At 39.1% G+C, this 21,172-nt stretch overlaps 2 protein-coding genes across 4 annotated transcripts in view; one reads left to right on the top strand and one right to left on the bottom strand.

The window, feature by feature from the left end:
• IMMP2L (inner mitochondrial membrane peptidase subunit 2) overlaps positions 1-21,172 on the bottom strand; it is a 1,307,031-nt gene that overhangs the window by 733,016 nt on the left and 552,843 nt on the right. The gene's annotated exons all lie outside the window — the stretch shown is intronic.
• Positions 736-21,172, top strand: part of LRRN3 (leucine rich repeat neuronal 3) — an 86,095-nt gene continuing 65,658 nt past the window's right edge. Inside the window, exon 1 of the mRNA XM_089673956.1 lies at positions 736-1,148. The gene's annotated coding sequence lies outside the window, so the exon portion shown is untranslated. The remainder of the gene's footprint in view (positions 1,149-21,172) is intronic.

Genomic DNA, 21,172 nt, shown 5'->3' with positions numbered 1-21,172 from the left:
CCCAACAATTGACCAGTGAAACAGAACCCAAGCGATGATAACAGATTACACTTCCAAATTCAATGTACAAATAATGCAATGTGTTGGAGGTCTGGTGATAATTTTATGAGTTTTGACTTTGATCATTGGAGTTCCCAACATAGCTAGACAACTGACCACAATGTGTTTTCGTGCTTAGTGTGGTCGATATTTAATAGGAAAGCAGAGGGACTGGCAGGAACACCAGGGAATTTATACAAAGGAAGCAATACAAAGAGAACAGGATACGTTTTCATACAAGTACATGGTACAGCAGGCACATATCAGGAATATAAATATGTTGGGATTACATATTCTTTAAGTTTAGCAAATCTTTTCAAGATGAAAAAGACAAAATGAACTCTTTTTGTCATTTACTCCACCCCAAAAATAGACCAGTATATTATTACTACTGGCATACACGGCAGAATAGTTCACGGTTAATCTCTAGAGGAATGTGCTTTTAGTGCAAAGGTTTTCTTTTTTTGTGTTTTTTTTATTTTTCAGGGGCTATAAATATGGCTTTCATACTGTTTTGTCTGTTTTTGTCCATTTACGTCTCTAATTTTACATCTTCTACGTCCAGTATCAAAAAGTAGAAGGACATGTGAGCAACATAATGAGTTCTTTACCTAGAAAGAGAGGGGGGGTGGAGGACCGGTTTCATGGATTGCACCTAAGCAGCAATGTCATATAACAGGCATGTTGCTCCAGCCAACCAGACTAGAGCAGCTGTGAGTACTGTATCTTGGCACTCTGAAGCTATTGGCTCCTCTCTGGGGAGTGGAGGGTGTTCAGTTATTAATGATCGCTGAGCAGGCAGCACCATGTCAGTGTGACAAGTGATCGGGTGAATGATGCAGCACTAACCACCAGCACCACAGAAAGGAGGAGAAGGGGGAGAGTCTACACAAGCAACATCTCTGTATTGGATTGTCAGCATCAGCCACAGAGAAACAAAGCACTGGCAGCTATGAAGGATCTTAGCAGGCGGCGGGCAGCCCTGTTCACTGTGCAGGATATGTGCAAGTGCAGACAACTATAAATGTACCTATTTATCCCCAGTTTTCAGTATTCACTGCAGTCTTGTCTAAGGAATTTGCAGAGGGGACACACACAGTTCTTGGAGGGTAAGTTCTGAAAAAACATGTATTGTTACAGCATGCTTTTTAAACATCTTATGTTATATGTAATATCTTTGCAAAAGCAATAGTAATCTAATAAAATACACAATGAACAATGCAGTTTATTGTACAAATGTGGTCGCCTGATCATAATGACAACCTAGAGGTAAGGATTAACAGTTCCAGCTAGTGGTTTCTGATCCAGCAGCTCTGTATACTGGTTGCTTAGGCATTTTCTGTGTATTCAGGAATGTAAAGACAGAGATCCCAAAGCCTCAATGAGCATATCACACACACAGCTATTGGATTTCTGCCAGGCTACATCTTAGGGATTGTGGTAAATGACTTCCCCCTAAAATATATCCTCTTGCCAATCTGAAGACACAGTGTGAATAGCTGTTTGCTAATGCAGCCCTGACTGACGCATGTTAAATGAAAAAGAGAGAAGAAGAAAAAAAAAAAAAAAAAGATGTATATTAACTAGACAAGTCCTAATCTCCTTAGCAATTATCCATCTCACAGCAGGAACGCTTTTAAGGACATTTTCTTAGTATTTTCCATACCACTTGCCTTGCTGTCCTTTTTAACCCTAATGGTATTAAATGGGGTGCTGACTTTATTATAGACTTTTATCGGCTCAAATCTGAAGGCAGTTGTTATTAAAATTACAGTGCGATCCACTGCAGCTCATGAGAGGTTAATAAGACAACAGAAAAAGCCTCAAGTCAGAAGCACCTTTGGGAGAGGCAGTGTGCTTAGAGACAGGCTTTACTTGAAAAGAAATACACATATTAGTCTTGCATGGCAAGCACAAGTATTCCCATTATACTGACTGCCTGCATAGGAGTAAATGCTGCTTTTGAATTCTTTGCAATTTAAAATATATCAATGCCGAGATACTAGGCCACAGCTGCAAGCGCAGGTTGTGATTCATTTAAAGCTATCTTATTTATTAATAAACTCTTGTTTGAAAAGCTCAGGATGTGCTTGTGCAGAAAGTTGTTTGTGAATCCTTGTTTCAAAATGTACATAAACAATGGACGATCCTTCCATTCCCTTATGGACAGACATAAGTCACATACAACCTGCTGCTGGACTCTAGAAGATGGCTTTTATAACTGCCCATCTAGACTCATTACTTCTAGCATAAGCTTGCTAAGTAATGTAATATTAATAGAAAAAAGAAGTGTCACCCACACACAGTCAGCGTCGTAGTACAAATCCATCGCTGGGCAAAGGCAAAATGTGTGCACAGACAAACCATAAAAAAATTCAGCTGATATTGGAAATTATTACTATGCCTGCATGTGAAATGTCCAGTTAATCCCTTAATAATATAGGGGGTTAAGCCACATGCCTTTAGCAAACAAGCTCTGAGAATTCACAAGAGCAAAATCGAAATTACTGTTAAGAGAAATAGGAGACCATTCACATGGAAACTGATTTAAGTTTTATTCTTTCGTGACCAAGTATTACACTTCACAATGTAAATCTGCCCATTGTTGGAAAAAAAAAAGTTAGTATTTCTGTCTTTGCCAAAGTATCTCATATACCAATTAGATGTTGAGAGAATGTACAAAGCTGAGTGGTTTAACTTACAGTTGCCAAGAAACGATTTCTTGCTCCTTAAGGCAATGCTGGCTTCCTCTACTCAGTCAAATATTTGGTTTACTATAAAGTCAGTGGCAATCCGATGATCACCATGTGTAATACTGCTGTCAATATATATGAATATAATAATCTACAGCTACAGATTGTACAGATTTGCATATCTCGCATATAAAATGATACTGCCTGCTATAGAAGAATATAGAAACATACATTACATAGGAAAACTAATATTTATAGTGATCGTATGAATGCATAATAAATTGCACATCCTAACAAAACTGACATTTAACATGCTTGCAAAAAGTAAATTGCCTATTTACTCATTTACACCAGTAAACAACATTTGCTGTCAGTCACGTTAGTTTTCAGGGATTGACCAAGTAAAAGAAGTGATATATGTAAGGTTATTGACCGAGTCAGGATGGAATGACACAATTTAATCAGAAGCTGGATGTGTGCCAAAATCTGGAAAGCTAAATAAGAATAATGCTAGCAAGCTATTTTCAGACAGAAAGAAACATGCTGGACCCAGAAAAAAAACCAAAAAAAAAACAGTATTACACTTGATTCTATATCAGTGAATAAGGGTCTCCAGTAAAAATAAAGCAATGATATTTCAGGCTGATAGTAGAAGATTTGATCAACATAAAAATGTGGTTTGGTAAAATTGTACAGTAGTGTACTCAGGCCTTCTCTGTACCTTGATTATGGTAAATTTGTGACACTTGGCTTTTTCACAGCAACACATATATGGCAGTTTCATATAGCTCCAAGCATACATATGGGATACACGTTGTACTTTTTTTTTCTAATCAGCTTCTTTAAGTTCATTCTAGTATCAAAACATCAGAACTGTTTAAAAAAATGTACGGCTATTGCACAACTTTGGTCCATGTATTCAGTTTCCATTTGCTGAATAAAATCTGAGCAACACACATTTTGTTCACTCTTTTCTCCTTCTTAGCTGAACACAGAAATACTATATTATATTATATATCACATTAGGACATCATATCTTACATACTTGCATGGCATACCAGAAAAGAACTGCATAACTTGGAATAACTTGGAAGTTCTAAAATTGACCCTGGGGCTTTCTCTACACAACACCTAATATTTCTCCCCATGTTACAATACTTAGAAGAGCTGTAACTATCTATGAGAATTCTTAGTGGCTGTGGATATATGTTTTTTTGCATATTTGAAATTATTTACTCTCAGTCTTTCAGAAGAAAAAGGTAGTAGAATTCTGTCACAAAGCAAAAGCTTCAGATATAAACTGCTATTCTCTGACTCCTAAGATGCATTCTTTGTACAGAGGAGCAATGCCACCCATAATGATGTTGAATAAGTTCAGCTGCATTGTCCTTGAATTACCATGCATATTTACAGACATAGATGGCAGCTGCTATCTGAGGATTTCCACACAGGTATCATTCTTCATGACCTCCTATGAGTTCAGTGCTGTAAATAGTGCTTATACCTGCTAGAGGATGCCAACTGTAACTACCATAGGTTCAGACTGAGCAAATCAGTGGTTAGAGGAAGTCTCCATTTGGCACGCAGTAGGTAGATTAAGTTGAAAAAAAACATTTTTTTTCACAAATTACTTTCAAAAATAATTGAAAGCCGAGCAAGGCAAAATACAAAAACTAAAAACATTTTTCTTTAATCTACAACTAGACTGAACACTCAAAAGAATCCATATAATGGCATGTGTTATCTGCTTCCTAGCAACCACAAAAAGCACAAATATCCCACTTAAATCTCTGTTTTTTTAAACTGAAAAGCACTTCATATTCTAATTGGTTGATTTAGCAATTCTTACATACCTCTTCAATGAAACACCCAATTAAGTGAATTCACATAATCTTAACATATATTCAAATTTGGATACATTTTCCTTTCAGTTCTTTTTTAGCTGCTTTTGTTGGATGGGGTATTCTACTCCTGCAGGTCAAAGGTGGACATTTTTATAAGGTCAAATACAGACATCTAAAGAAAATAAAAACATATTTCATGATAATCCCCTATAATCCAGACTCTCAAAGATCCAAGCTGTCTTTTCCTTTTATGTCTTCAAATTTAATTGCTGACTGCTGACTGAATTTCATATACAGTAGATATATAAATCCTTTTTTTGTAGATTTGTCAAAAGACAGTAGTACATTTTTAATTGCAGAGAAGGCACAAAGGGTGGTGTTTTATGTTACTGGAAAAAAAAAAAAAAAATCAGGGAGCACTGATAATTAATCATGAACGTGTTTCTAAATTAGGGGTTATAGTCAGAAAATGTTGACTTGCACTGTATGAAAATAATTATTGATTTTAGGCTTAACTTGTTAAAAGGAGTTTCCAGGAAACAAATTAAATTCTGTGATACTAATTTAGGGTCTTACATAATATTCACAGCAGATATGTATAAAACAGGTAACCTCACAGTACAGCTTAAAGGATAACAGTTCTTTTCTTAACATCTCCCTAGTGGTAACAATGTTGTCCAAAGAGTTGTTATAGATAAGAGATGCAAGTAATGAGCTTCTAAAGTAACCATTGGAGGACCCCATTGTTATGGACGTTCATGGCGCTATTAGATATATCCTACTACTTAAATTTCTTTGGGCTCAACTTATTTTCCTAAAACTCACAAAAAGCCAATGACCATATAATCCAAAATGCACAAAGTCATCATTACTGATTATAAAAGGTTAAATATATAAAATTTATTTTCAACATTGTACACATTATTAAAGCCTACGTTTAAGTATTTTTTTTAAATCAGCACAAGGGGCAGTACTTAGATTTAATGGAGAATGTCCCTTGTGCTGGTGACAGCTGTCAAAGTGGAAATCTGAAGTCCTCTACCCCCTCCCATACTCAGCAGTGGTAATCTTCCAGTGCTGTGGGGGTAATACCAGCACTGTACCTGTGAAAAGCATTCATCAAGAGTGCTGGCTATCCCCACCCTTTTTGCCCCCTCCTCCAGTCATAGAAGCTGTACTATAGATCATAAATTGCTTTTCAATCATGAAAGCTATAGTTCACCTTCTATGAATGGCGGAGGGGGGGCAGAAAGAGAAGGCATAGTCAGCACTCTTGATGAGAGACTGCCCAGGTCCAGCCCTGGTATTTACCCCTACAGCACTGGATGATTATGGCTGTGGGGTATGGGGAACAACAGAGGACTTCAACTTTCAACCATGACAGCTGGCACCAGCACAAGAACACGTCACCTTAAATGTAAGCACTGTCCATTGTGCTGATCTTTTCTTTTTTCTTTCACCTAGGAACTAGGATTTAATCAAAGAATGCACGTGTTATTATCCCAACAGACATAAAGCAATAAATCACCACCATGACTAACAGTATTTTAGCTGATGTGCGTGTATTAAGTTTGTGCATAGCACACTTTTATAGGGGTACCTTCAATGAAGTAGTTAGTACTTTTCTTTTGCCACATACGTGACTGTAAAACAGTATTTGCTAGAAATGCAGAGTAAAAAAGCATTTTGAGGCCTTTTTTGAACTTTAGCCTTGAGAAGATATTTTTGTATATACAAGTGTAAGACATGCAAATTTAAAGGACTCCTTTTCTGTGAAACAACTTATGAAAACCCATACCTCTATTTACACACACACGCACGCACACACACACACACTAAACTCAGCTTAAGGGAAAGCTCCACTTTTGTACAAAAATAAATATAACATTTACAACTGCTATACAAATAATTTTATTAAAGCTTCCTTTCTATGTCAGTCTGATGCCATTGTAATTGTTAAAAGAGGTCAGAAATGTAATGCAATATGACAACCTGACGGCGTTCTGTACACCTTTGGTTTATGGAATGCCCCTAGAAATGTCAGGTCCTGCTTGTGTGATTGGTTCACTGATTTTCACAGAAGTCTACACTAAGATAAGTATAATTTTTAGTTAATTTTATTTTTTTGGTGAGATAGTTCCTAAGGCTACATGAGTAGTTTAGCCCATCAGCCTCAAACTGCAGCATTTATGGATGCTTGGGAGGCACAGGTGCAATGTCAAACCTCACTGCCAGAAGCCTGTCAAAATCTATGATAGGCTGAGATACAAGGAAGCTGAATGCTGTAGCAAATGGTACCTGCATTTAGGGCATTTGTGACAATGGCTATAAATGTTACACAGCATTCAGTCGCCACATACAGTAGACATTGATGGTGAGATTTACTAAAACTGGTGCACTTGGAATCTGGTGCAGCTGTGCATGGTAGCCAATCAGCTTCTAACTTCAGCTTGTTCAATTAAGCTTTGACAAACAAAAACCTGGAAGCTGATTGGTTTCTATGAAGATCTGCACCAGATTTTTCATGCTCTATGTAATGGAACCGGACCCCGACTGCACTAGGGTATTTCCGCTAGACTCCCGCTTCCCTGTCCGAACACAGATCCACAGACACCACCGCTGGCCATACAAGAGGAGACAGCACCAGACTTGAAGGATACAAGATATATACACAGGGCGGGGCAATACATTTAGTAACAAGAGACACATCAGCAGACACCCCCCACCAAGCCAATACACAAACACATACATCCCATACTACTTTGCTCCAAAGCAAGACACACAATAGAACAATGGGACAACCACATGCCATTAAACAATGAACAACCCCCCACACCCCACCTATACATGTCTACACAATAGAAGGACATTTCACCCTGCACCCCTATCAGGCACAGGGTGACTTACACATAAGAGGGATATGGGGAGCTGAGACAGGGGTTTCCCCACCTCTCTAAAGGGGGCTGTGTTCCATGGGCCCCCCACCCAAAGTGACTCCCGTCACACTCTAGTTTTAGTAAATCTCCCCATGATATTTTGCAGGCAACAGGGCTGGATAACACATCTGTGCCTCCCAAGTACCCGAAAATGGCAGGATTTAATGATGACAGGCCAAACGTCAAGTATTTATGAGGACTTAAGCGTGTTTGCTAAAGAGATGCAGACACTGCAGCTTTCCTCATTACAGCTCTAACATCTTCTCAAGCGATTATAATAGACACAGACCACAGTAATTTGCAAATAAGTCTGGAAACAAAGATGAGTTAAGGTTTGGGTTTACCTCAGTTCAGCCTGCACATGCAGGAATCTCACATGACAGCAGTCCACCAGCATATTCAGCTATGGCCATGGAATTTCCTGTCCCAAATAACAAAGGTGCAGGTATGCTGGTGGCTCTGACCTAATATGGCCACATGGGCATTGGGCTGGATTCCTGCTGCCATGTGACAGTTATCTGAAGGTTCAGACCAAACGGAGTGTGGCTGGAATGTTGGATCATCCCTGGAAAAAAACTATTTCTTCAGATTTAAAAAAAAAACCTGTGTCTTAGTTCTTTTAATCCCTTGCAATGTAAATTAATAACCCAAAAGGGATTTTTGTTTCATCAACAAAAGTGGAGTTACACTTTACCTAAAGTTCCAGATCACACAAGATGCTCTTACAACATGTGCAGGTGCATTGCTATTACAGCAGCTATGTCAAACTTGGGTTTTGGGCCCACACAACCCTCATTTAAGAATTTAAACTGAACAAGGCTTGGATGTTCTCCAGTTGATAAAACATATATACTGTCTTATATAGTTTTGCAGCTTCAAATTCCAGAACACATTTTATGATTTTGATACAAGTAGATGTGGCACTCAGATATAATGCGCCCCCCTAATGATTAAAGTATTTATAGCCAAAACTTTTTTTTGCATCAGATAGACTATAAAAGGGTTAAAATGGGTTGGGTTGCCTACCACTGATGAGATCTGTCACACAAATGCAACATGAAGCAAGAAGATATCTCTCAAATTGGAGAGAACTCCATCTCAGACCAATGGCACTGGAACATGTGTCCCCAATGAGAGATTTTCAATTTCCCATCTCTTTCCTTTTCAATGACAATAGTGAATAGTTTCATTTGTAAAAACCAGGGAAAAGAGGGCGCACCAGCTTAGTGCATTACCAAAGATAGCAGCTTTATTAAATCCAAATTAGATAAATACTCACAAACAACTGTTGTAAAAAATCGTATCAAATTTCAAAAGCAACCAATTCACCAGATCAGCTCCCAATCACGAGAGGACCCTCAGGACGGCTGACGCATTTCAGGGCTCAGAGGAAGAGGAGGCTGCTCCTTGAAACACGGCAGCCATCCTAAAGGTCCTCTCGTGATTGGGAGCTGATCAGGTGAATTGGTTGCTTTGAAATTTGATCATGGTAATGCACTTCGGTAGTGCATAAGGCTGGTGCACCCTCTTTTCCCTTGTTTTTCAATTATTTCCTTTGGGTATTCCCCTGACCCTTAGAGGGCAGCAAGGCCTATGTTAACACTGGATGCGCTAAAGACCTGATATGTTTCCATAACAGTACACCACCAGGGGATTTTTTTTGTTTCTGCCTTTCCATGGTTTCATTTGTATTTTGAGTTGCCTGCTCTATAGTCTGTTACACTTTCCATTAGGGAACATTCAACAACAAATCATGTAAGCCACAGAACAATTAAATTTGCCTAGTAATCAAAATACTATGTTAATAACAATAAGCATAAGAATATTCAGGGATTAGAAGTTTTTCTCTGACAAGAAATGACTGTGCAACACTGCAAACACTGACAGGATCTTGATCAAATTAAACAGCTGCTGTTTGTCCTTGACAAAATACACCTACAATTAGATTTGATAATGCCTAAATTAATCCCATTTGTAAAAGTGTTTTAAAATGAAGGTGATATTAGTGTTCTGACTGGCTTTAAAGAAAATACAGTCATGCAAGAAAGATGTAGAATGCCAATGTCGGGCTTTTTTGTAAACGTAAGATCTATGGCTGTCATGATATACTTTGGCTTCACTTATAAACACCAGAACAAAGACATTTTGACTTTTCTACAACTTTTTTTTGCTGCATGGTTACTTCAGGCCCTAATGCACTAAGCAATTCAAGGATAAAGTTGGCATATTGCTCCCATTACAGAGGTACTTTAAATGTTACATATTCTTTAAATCGGGGGTCAGCAACCAGTAGATCTCAGCCAGGTGACTGGTAGATCTCGGTCTGGGCTTGCTAACCTGACACCCCAAAGCATCAAACAGAGTGCAATGCAGAGGGACTACTTGTAAAGTTGAAGCTGTAGTGGGGAGCAAGAGCCATATAAGTTGATATCTCTTTGTAGTGCTGGCTCCTACCCCCTGTCATGGTTGGTGGTAGTAGCACCTGCCAAGCATGAACCATTCAAGTGAATGAGGCTGCTCTGCAAGTGCCCTGCAACCTTCTGCAGTACGGCAAACAAGGGGTTCAACAGTTAAACAGACAGTTATGTGTTGCTTTCTCACCACCTGCTTTAACCCCTTGGACCCTTCAGAAGCATGCAGTTGTGGGGCACTTGCAGAGTGGCACTATTGACTTGAATGAGTCTTGATTGACAGGCAGTAGCACCCACCAAAAGCTACAAGGGGTGTAATTCCTGCTGCAGCATGTGTACACCTTTGTCTGCTACCTCAGCAGCTAAAGAGGGCAAGGACTGGGGGCGGTAAAACCGTGACTCAACCCCAACTTTACATGTGAACGAGCCCTAAGGGTGCTGCTGGCAGATGCAACTAAGGGCTCATTCACAAGTGCAGCAGGCACTGCTGCTCCTCTGCAAAGCAATCCAAGTGTGTTTGACAGGTGGTGAGGAGGCGATATGTTGCCTACTCACCACCTGATTTAAACCCATGATTGCTGTGCAATGCATGTGATTGTTACACGGTAGTACAGCAATTAGAGGTTTAAGTCAGGTGTGAGGAGGTGACACTGGCCGACACTGCCCAGTGATCTTTGACTTCTCCCATGTTGTTCAGGTAGATCATCACCTCTTTAAGGTTGCCTACCCCTGCTTTAAATGAATTCAAATGTGAAATTCTTAACAGACAGTAAATTGGCTCCACAACAAACTATCACTGAGCTCTGTGGCTACTGACACTTTAGAACAATTAATCCTCAAAGTTCCCAGCGGAAGCTGTGAAGTTCCTGTCTCAGTCACCTCAGCTCAACCTCCTCTTCCTCCTAGCAGGGACTTGGCAGCCTTCCAGTTTTCTAATCTTTAAAGCATAACTCAAGGTTTTATGTTACTTTAAAAGTTCATTTGAGGCAAGCAGGCCCAAACAAACTATTTCCATTACTAAGAAATGTGGCTGCTGTCAACAATGTGAAACTGCATGTAGCATCAGCTACATACAGTATACAGCACTGTGTTCTGACAGAGGTACTGGGACTTTTCAGCTGCTGTTCAGCCATTCACAGAAGCCTTGTATTTCTATTTATGAATACAAAGCTTTCTCTGATTGGCTAAAGTGGAGAAGGTGACATCGCAATCTCTACCCCAGCCAATCAGGGAAAGAATAATAATAAGAATAATTTATAATCAGTGATAAAATACAAGGCTTCCTGAAAATGACTGAACAGGACACTGGCTATATACAGTAGCTGATGCTACATACAGTTTTACAGCACTGACAGTGGGCACATTTCTTACTAATGGAAATAGTTTGTTTGTGCTAGCCTGGCCCAAAGAAATTATTTAACCACTTGCTGACCCTCAACAGCACATATACGGCAGCGGGGCAGCAGCTATAGGCACTGTGTTATACTGGTACATCACTGCATGTTTCCAGGTTTCAGGGAACACATGCCCCCACTCGCCTACTCCCCTGTGATTTGACACAATGGGAGTTTGTCAACAGATCCCGGCCAATGATTCGTGGCAGGCATCACAGCCTCGAGTCTTGTGTTGACAAACAACACAGGGCTCTGTACAGAGGGAAAGATCGCTTTGTTTCTTTTCCCTGCTAAGCAGGGAAAAGAAACAAATCAATTTGTAGTAAAAATCAGCAGACAATACACACATTAACACTTGTTAGACACACAAATAATCCATTGATTACCCTTACATGTTAACTTCTTCCCAGACATTGTCATTAGTACAGTTGCAGTACATGTTACTAGCACTTATCACTGTATTAGTGTTACTGGAGATGTCAGTGGCAGTTAGTCAGTTCCCACAAAGTGTAAGTTAGTGTCAGATTTCCTTCCGCACTATCACAGTCCCACTATAAGCACTATAAGCCACTGATCGCTGCCATTACTAGCATAAATAAAATACATTTAAATTCCAGTATATATACACCTACATTTGTAGATGCTATAACTTTCACTCAAACAAGCTAATATACACTTATTGGGATTTTTGCTTACCAAAAACATGTAACATAATACATTGTGGCCTAAATTTATGAACATATTTTATTTTTATTGAATATGTTTTATAGCAGAAGGAATAATAGTTTTTTTCCCCAAAATTTTCGGTCTTTTTTCATTTTTATATTAAAAAAAAGAAAGAAACAGTGATGATCAAAAACCTATAGCTCTATTTGTGTGAAAAAAAATTATATAAATTTAATTTGCGTTCAGTGCTGCATGACTGTGCACTTGCCAGTTAAAGTAGCGCAGTGCCAAATAGCAAAAAATGGCCTGGTCATGAAGAGCTCCAAGTGGTTAACCTAGTATGGCCTGTTTAACACATATACTGCATGTGGCAGAAAAAGGGTGGGCTTCAATGCCCACACAACACATATATGTTGCAGGCCAGCTGGTCTGGACTAACAATTGGTAGCCAGTAAGACCAGCAACCGATCATGTGATCACTTTGACAGATAACCACAGTGGTCACAAAATCGCCAATCATTCCCAACTGAACTTTTTAAACTTTTCAGAATTGTTTTGGCTGGGAAGGGGTTATAGTAACACGAAACCTAGAGTTAGGCTTTAGTTTTAACACAGAGCGTGTGCTTTGTGAGTGTGGAGCAGGGTGAGCTGAGCTGATGACAAATATGCCTGCAGCTACAAAAGTCAGTGAGGCCTTATCAAAAAGATCATTTAGGCCTTATTTACACCTGTGTTATCTTCTGAAAAGTGATCAGCAGCAGACTGTTTTTCACAGGGTGTTTGATAGGCAGCTTAGAGGGGAGGAGATGTCACCTCCTCACTACCTGTTTTCACCCTGTAAAGCCTGCACCACTACTCAGAAACTACATGCCTTGCAGCAGCTGCAGCATTGCCCAATTCACTGAATGACTGGTACTGCTGAATGGAACAGAGCTATTACTTTTGCAGCATCTGCGATGCAAAGTATCATGTCCATATTTACAACCAATTCTGTTTGCTAGATTAAGGGAAGCGGTAAAACCACGGTTCAACCACATGTTTTTACTGACCTCCAACTGCAAAAGTAAATGAGTCCTTACTGCTTGATGTAGAGACGTTAATGTCCATAGCCATTCCACTGGTTCACTTCAAAGAGATTATGTCAATATAAGGTGCGTCTTGCACTTATATTGCATCTAATGTGAAGTGTAAAGCTGGGTACACATTAAAAGTTCTTTTTTCATCAGTCTAGCGATGTTAGTGCAGCAATCTCCCCCGTTGTGTCTTTGTGTTCTGACAGTCGGACTCCCCCCTGCCAGAACACACTGATTAGCGCTCGCAGCCATTGGTTGCCAGCGCTGATCGGATGCTGGTGAGATGCTGGTTTTCCAAGGCTTGTTTGTACAAGCCTTAACTCACAAAACCAAAGAAGTCTTTTAAATTACTAGCAGTGTAATTACACAAAGCAGTAAGTGGTACATAAATTGCAGTAAGACAGATTTTCTTTACACTACTTTTTGTACTATACATATAGCTTACCAGCAATTGACAACAATGGCAATAATGCTAGCTATACTCCTAGAAAATGCTTCTTTAAAATTTCCAGTATCTTGACTCAAAACTGAGTATCTTTTAAGATATTTGATTATCTAACATGTCATGTCAAGATATAGATAAAAAAAGGATTGAACAGATGGTTCATATTCTTGGAATCATCAACTTAAGTACATCTAAAGCCACATTTTTTTTAAAATTAAAGTAGGGAAGCCTGTCAGATTTTATTGCTGTCTGTGTTCTTGCAGAGGATAGTCACTCTACTTGTCCTGCTGACCACTGTTACTTTTACAGTAAGTGATGGAAATGTCAAAAATCAACAGTTGCCACCAAAAAGAGAAAATGAGGGGAAATATTTCAACTAAGACACTTATTTATAATTTAACTTATAATTATTATGATAAACACCACATAGTCATCTTAAAGCGATTCTAAAGGTTAATGAAAAAAAACAAAAACAAACATGTCTATACTTACCTGCTGTGTGCAGTGATTTTGCACAGAGCATCCTGGATCCTCCTTTTCTCAGGTCCCCCACAGGCTCTCTTGGCTCCTCCGGTCTGTCGGGTGCCCCCACAGCAAGCAGCTTGCTGTGGGGGCACCCGCTGCTCCATTTGTCCATTTACACACGAAGCTGCAGCTTGGCCACGTGCCCTCTCTCTCCCCTCATTGGCTAAATGGCTGTGATTGACAGCATCAGGGGGCCAATGGCTCCCACTTTCTGTCTCAGCCAATGAGGAGGCAGAGACCCGGAGCAGCCAAGGCTGTCATTCACATTGCTGGATCTCGATGAGGCTCAGGTAAGCATTGAGGGGGCTGGGGGAGCTGCTGCACACAGAACGTTTCCTACCTTCATAGAGTACATGAAGGTAAAAAACCTCGAGCCTTTACAACCACTTTAAGTCTTGGATGCAAGTGTGGAAGTTGCTAAAGGATTAAGATTATTTTGTTCCAGTGCAGTCCAGGCAAGGATTAAAGCAACAAAACACCTCCACAAGAGCAGTCAATTATTGCACCAGTGCCCAAAAACATTTCAGTCTAAGAGTACTACTAAATAGGGTGAAAAAGTTTTCTTTGGGCTGATACATTGCACTATACACAGTCTATCACTTTAAGCTGGTTCCTAAAGATGCTCTGCCTCTTAATTCTTTGTCTGCATATAGAAAGCTATAAAATGCTCTCAAGAATGAATATGTATGATTCTAAAGGCAGAAGATTTTTTACCTTATGCATTCTATGCATTAAGGTAAAATAACCTTCTGCATGCCGCCCCCAGCTCCTCTTTTTACTTACCTGAGCCCAATCTCAATCCAGTGCTATGCAAAAAAGCAGTAGCTCTCTTGGATTTCTCTCTCTCCTCATTGGACAGAGAGGTAGAAGCAGGAACCATTGGCTCCTGCTGCTGTCAATCATAACCAGGGAGGAGAGGTGGGCATAGTCGTGCTCTATGTGACAATGGACACGGGAGCAAACACGCATGAGTTCTAAGTTCCTCCCCCCGCCTAGTGCCCCCATAGCAAGCCACTTGCTATGGGGGGCACTTGGCAGGGGGGGAGGAGCTCAGAATGCCAGTGGGGGACCCGAGAAGAGGAGGATTGTGGCAGCTTTGTGTAAAACCATTTCATTTAGAACCACTTTTAATCTCAACACAGTTTATATTTGCCATTTTTTTCACATATAGATATAAATCATAAGCACTTTATCAATATTTTTAAGTCGTCCTAATTAAAATACATCTTGGTAACAAATTATCTGTCTGAAGTTGTTTACATAACACAGTAATGCTATCAAGAATCCATCAAGCCCACTGACATCATTTATTTGTCTTTTATTTCTTTAGAGAGAGATCTAAGTCAATAAGTTGAGTGTCATTCAGTTAAACTACCCCACTGAGGCAGTGTGTTAAACGATGTTACTAAAAACAACATGGATGAAAAGGGAGTGCTGCATGCGTCATAATAACTAAGCAAAAGGCGTATATAGGGAAAAAGAGCAGAGTGATGGGGGTGGATGTCTTAATGAATAGGCTGTATTATAACTGCTTTCTGATTTATAGGCACGAAGATGAAACCCTTTACTCTTTCAACTGATGGGTTTACACTTTTTTGTTTTGTAATTGCTTTCATTTATTCATAGCACTGAAATAACAAATATTAAATAATATAATAATATAATATCTATGATAGTATACTAATACAAACAGTTATAATTATATACTAGTATAAATATTATAATAGAACTTTTTGGAGCATGAAACCAAGAAGGGTTAACTTTAGTAAGGCAGGTTTTCCACCCTACTAAGAGCAGAAATGTTCATTTGAAATAAAAAAATGCACCCAGATTGTAAAGCCCTATTTAAAACATACTGAATCAAACTCATAGGAAAAAAAAATCAATACCTATTTTGATGAGGTCCCTGATGTAGTTTAGTCTAGTGAAAAGAGCCCTTCCAAGGACATTTTTCACTATGCTCAAGAGAAAACATATACAAATTGTGGTTTATTACTTCAATGAGAAAGAACAGTAATTATATTAAAGTGGCTTTCTAAAGATTAGAAACAAAAAGCAAATTATTTAATCCCTCCTTCCCCTAAAAAAAAGCAGTGGTGGTGTGTTAACTCTTTCCTGACATTAATACAAACGATGAATGTGTCCATGATTACATGTGAAACTGAAGGTTAAGATACTTTTGTTAAAATGTATACAACATAAATAGCCTTCATTTGCAATTTAATAGTAGAAAAGACTGTATTTTGATCTGCAGGCAGACATGCTTTTCTGTAACTCCCCCTAAAAAATTCAAATTTATCTTCCTTGCCACCATGACAGTATTCAGTTTGCAGACCAGAACGCACAGCCCCTTGCTCCTGTAACTAATTCATGCCTCTCCCAATAGTATGCATAGAGCATGGGCCAAATGTTAATTGAATATAGAACCCTCAGGAATGGTCTTAGTTATATAAAACTCAGAGCTTGGACTTTGCTAGGGTACTTGCGCAGCTAAAGAGATACAAAAGAGGTTGTTCCTTATTTCAATACTGAGGGTGATTGTTTATTTATAGTAAAGGTAGAACCTGCAATTTCTGGAACAAAAGCCACCTATACGAAAATGCCCTCCATTGCAATGCCTGCAAGGCCCTTACCATATTTTTTGTCCAGCCTACTTCTGGGTCCAGCATTTTTGGCAATCTTGGCAATCCCAGCCTAAGATAACTAACTGCCATGAATTAGGATGCAGAAGGGGCATAGTATCTGTGCTTGCATTTTTTTTTTGGGGGGGGGGGGTAAAGTTCTACTTTAAGACTCATTTTGTAAGCTTTAGTAACAATAAAATATAAGTGTTGTTTATGCTAATGAAGCACATTAAGGGTATTTTTTTTTAATTCAGTAAACTGTAGTTTAATTTTTTGTGCTGGGAATGCCCCTCTCATCCGTGCCTTTTGGTATCTGGTTCTCTGCATTTATATTGCTGTACTCAATGGTCCCCAACATGCCACAGGTTGTTCTGCTTTCAGTTCTCCCCAGCTCCTACAACCACATAAACAGGGGTATTCTACATCATTGTTTGACTGTGGCCAGGCTGGTTGTTCCCTGTTATTGGCATATGACCCGTGTTCCGTCTCTGGTGGAGTGGGTAGAGGAGATGGACCACATTGAACATATGGAATATCTTCTGGCACAGAAATTGGGCACCCAGGAATGTTTGTCGTCGAGAATTGTCTGAGCTTCAGGACCTACTAAAGGGCTGAAAGCTGACTAGCCTCTTCGGTCTGATTGGTGGTCCCATGCCTTTTCTTTCTTGTCTAGTCTTTTTCTTCTCCCCTTTTTCTTTCCTGTCCCATCCCCCCCTCCTTTTTTTTCTTCCATGGCAGGGCTTTGGCACTATTGTATCTGGCTTAAAAGCTTGCCGAGTTTGGAGATGTGGGGTTTTGACATCGTATATGGTCTATTTATCTATTGCTTCTGGTCATAATCACACAGATTGTATTTTGACACTGGTCACTGTGTTTCTGTTCAAGCTCTTGTATATTGGACCATTTATCTTTTGTACCAACCTTACATGTCCCTAGACAATGTTCCAGTTTTGGAATATTGCAATATTTCTCCTAATATTGTTTGTTTTGTGCACAATTCATTTTTTGTTTTATTTTGCTTTGATTTCTGAGCTGTTTTTGTTATTTTTATTCTATTTTGTACTTGCCCTGGATTGTTATGGGCCTATGCCTAGGTTTTGATATTTTGAATGTTAAAATTCAATTTTTTTTGTTCATTAAAATTACATTGAATGTAAAATAGTAAACTTGCAGCCTTCAAAATAGTTCTTAACTGTTCCTAAGGCTTAAGTGCAGTAAACTATAGCTGCCAATTAGCATTCAGACTGCTGAAGTCAGACCAGTACTTGAGGGATACTGTTTGGCTACTAAGGGCTACTGCACTTAAGAATCACAACTCCTTATTTAATAAATCCAAAAATAACCTAGGGAGGAATGGAAAATGGTTGATTGGTGCCACTGCATCAAATTCTTTCACAACCTGGAGGTGCTGTTTTTACAGACATACAGTGAAACAAGTGTGTTGATAAACGCTCATGTATATTAACTCCCTTAAAGTGTATTTCCACTTTTGCAGCCAAATTGGGAAAACACCTACTTTTTTTGTTACCTGTCCATATTCAAATAGCATTTCTTGCTATTTACTTACTCTCACTTAGCTTTTCTCTTCTATGTAATGTAAATGGGATGGGGAGTTTTGTCTACCATAATTAACCCTGTTGGTATTGTTTTGTCAGCTCTACACTATTTGTTGTAAATTAGATATGTGTACACTGTCTGTCCTAACAAAGGACTAAAGATCTTAAGGTTTGGGTGATACCCTGTATGTGCTCAGTGGTTAGCACTTCTGCCTAGCAGCACTAGGGTTGATGGTTCAGATCCCAAACACAGCACTACCTCTGTGTCGTGTGTATGTTCTCCCTGTACTTGCATGGGTTAGGTGAGTTAAGGACCTTAGTTTATAAGCTCTTTGAGGGATGGGACTGAATGTACAATATACAGTATATGTAAAGAACTGCGTAAATTGATGGCACTATATAAGTGCCTGAAGTGCCTGCAATAATTAAAAATCATTTCTCTTTGTTTGTCCCCTATTTGCACATTGCAAGATATTATAAACAATAAAAACTGCCTCTACAATGCTATGTAGAAAGGTAAGAAATTGTGGGTATGCTGTATGGATGGGACAACATACACATTTAGCCTGCATTCACATATATGTGGTGCGGTATATCGCATGTGATTCGCATGTGATTTGCACAGGAACAGCACCGCAAAATCACATGAGATTTGTGTATGGTGCGATTGGAGCCATACATTTTGTATGTCTCTAATCGCACCGCACACGCACCAAAAATGTGCAGGACCCTTTTTTTGGTCCGCACTAGAATCGGATTGCATGTGTATTTACAGCCGTGCGATCTGATTCTGCACATTTCACTGCGTTTTGCAGACCACTTTCGTGGTGTTGTTAACTTAGCATACACAACCACAGCGGTTCTGATGCGGTGCAGAATTCGCACAGAAAATGCTGCAAATTCCACACCACATCAATATGAACCAGGGCTAAGTGAGGGTTCCTCAAATTTGACTGCCAATTTGGAAATATGCTATAAGACCCTATATCTAGAGAGCGTGAGTCTGCTGAACCTGAAACTGGATAATGTGTTAATAGGTGTGGTCTGATAGAAGGGGCAAGACTTACAGGAGTTGATTTACTAAAACTGGTGCACTCAGAATCTGGTGCAGCTGTGGATGGTAGCCAATCAGTTAAGCTTTGGACATAAAACCTGGAAGCTGATTGGTTTCTGTATAGATGTGTACTTTATTTTGCACTCTTCTGCTTTAATAAATAAACCTCACTTTGCTAAAACATAGGTAGACCTAATTCTATATACATAACTAATGTAATGCTTTTGACATGAACTATCAGACTAGGCAATACTGTGTGCATAAAATGCTTGAAACTGAAGAATGCAGTCCAGTCCATTGAACTGCTTCATCCAAGTCTCAAAACCAATTTGTTGAATTTGTATGAGAATAAGTGACTAAGGTGAATGATTAACAGCTGTGTGCTACAGAAAGACAGATCTATGATGTATATGAAACATATATTACATGCCTGAGGAAGAACAGGATTTAGCCTTGGACAGGGAGAAGGCTCAAGGACACATATTTCATGTGGAAATGATTATTCTCACAGAAGACTTGTTATTTAAAAGTAAATGTTGAAGAATAATATGGGCACACATTAATAAATCTTAAATTCAGACTACATTTTATAATAACCAGACATGCATTAACATAATGCATTGCGGGCAGCTAAGTGAAATGCAGTCAATTTCTAATTGTCTGCTGATAGAGCGCATAAAGAGCCATACGTAGTTAACATACATGGCAGGACTGCTGACCAAGGTTCTATGCTTTCAAGCTTTCATGTAAACTATATAAAAATGTAAACCAAGCAAAAATGTCATTGTTGGCAGTTACTTTTTTGTGTTATTAAATTGCATCATTTTATCCTACGATGGTTTCACATATTACCCACGCTGCAGTCGTGCCATCTAGAATTTTCATCCAATATATTAATGTGAACTTTATAAGCACAGACCTTGCTGACACGTTTAAAAAAAAACACTGTGCTATAACAGTTAACCCTTGGCTCACGGGACACTGTTTGTTTTCTTTGTTATCTCAGGGCATTTTGCTGTAGATGTGGTACTCATTTAACAGACACACAATTCTCAGCACACGTCCCACTGGATTTAATTATCAATATAATGAAATAAGCTCTATTCTTATGGGCTTTATTATTCAGATTGCTATGAAAGCAAGAGTATCCCTTGAATTTACTTGATAGCTCGGAAAGAGGATTTTACATATATTTTTAAACATTTAAAAAAAAGCAAGCTGCTATACACGAACCACTTGAGCAAGCATACAACAGCTGTTTTGAACATGTCTTATAATAGGCAAAGCGTAGTAATGTTTTCCTTGGGGCTTTCTGCTAATCTGTTAAAGTCATTCACCACTTACAAGCTCACCTTGCTGTGCTGACATTATGGGGTAAGGGAACCTAATAAAATGTATCCAGGTATGGCAGCCATTGGGTCTGTTCAGCTTATGTCAATTTGTATTTTGAACTTTGGAACTTCCTTGTGTGGACAAAAACGAATACGTCAAATTTGCCATTTCTCATGCATTGTTGATAAAAAGACCATGATAGGTCATTGGGCTGCAACCTACTTTCAACCTACATCCCCTAAAAAATGAATAGATGTATATTAAAAACAGAAACTAAAATGAGTTTTAAATTCCTTCTTTATATAATAAATGTTAACTACTTCCAGGGGCGGACTGACCATTCGAACACTCGGGCACTGCCCAAGGGCCCGGGCTCAGTAGGGGGCCCCATGATCTCCTAGATTGTAAGCTTGAAAGAGCAGGGCCCTCGATCCCCTCATGTTTTGCATTGTATTGGTATTGTTCTGTCACATGTTCTGTCCCCCTTTGTAATGTACAGCGCTGAGCAAACTATTGGCGCTTTATAAATACTGTATAATAATAATAATGAGATGCTCCTGGTACCTTTCATTGGCTTTTT

Source organism: Staurois parvus, unplaced genomic scaffold (genome assembly GCF_062004578.1).
Source record: "Staurois parvus isolate SC_StPar_1 unplaced genomic scaffold, SC_StPar_1.0 ptg000147l, whole genome shotgun sequence".
NCBI classification, from domain to species: domain Eukaryota; kingdom Metazoa; phylum Chordata; class Amphibia; order Anura; family Ranidae; genus Staurois; species Staurois parvus.
This window is presented reverse-complemented; position numbering and strand designations above follow the sequence as displayed.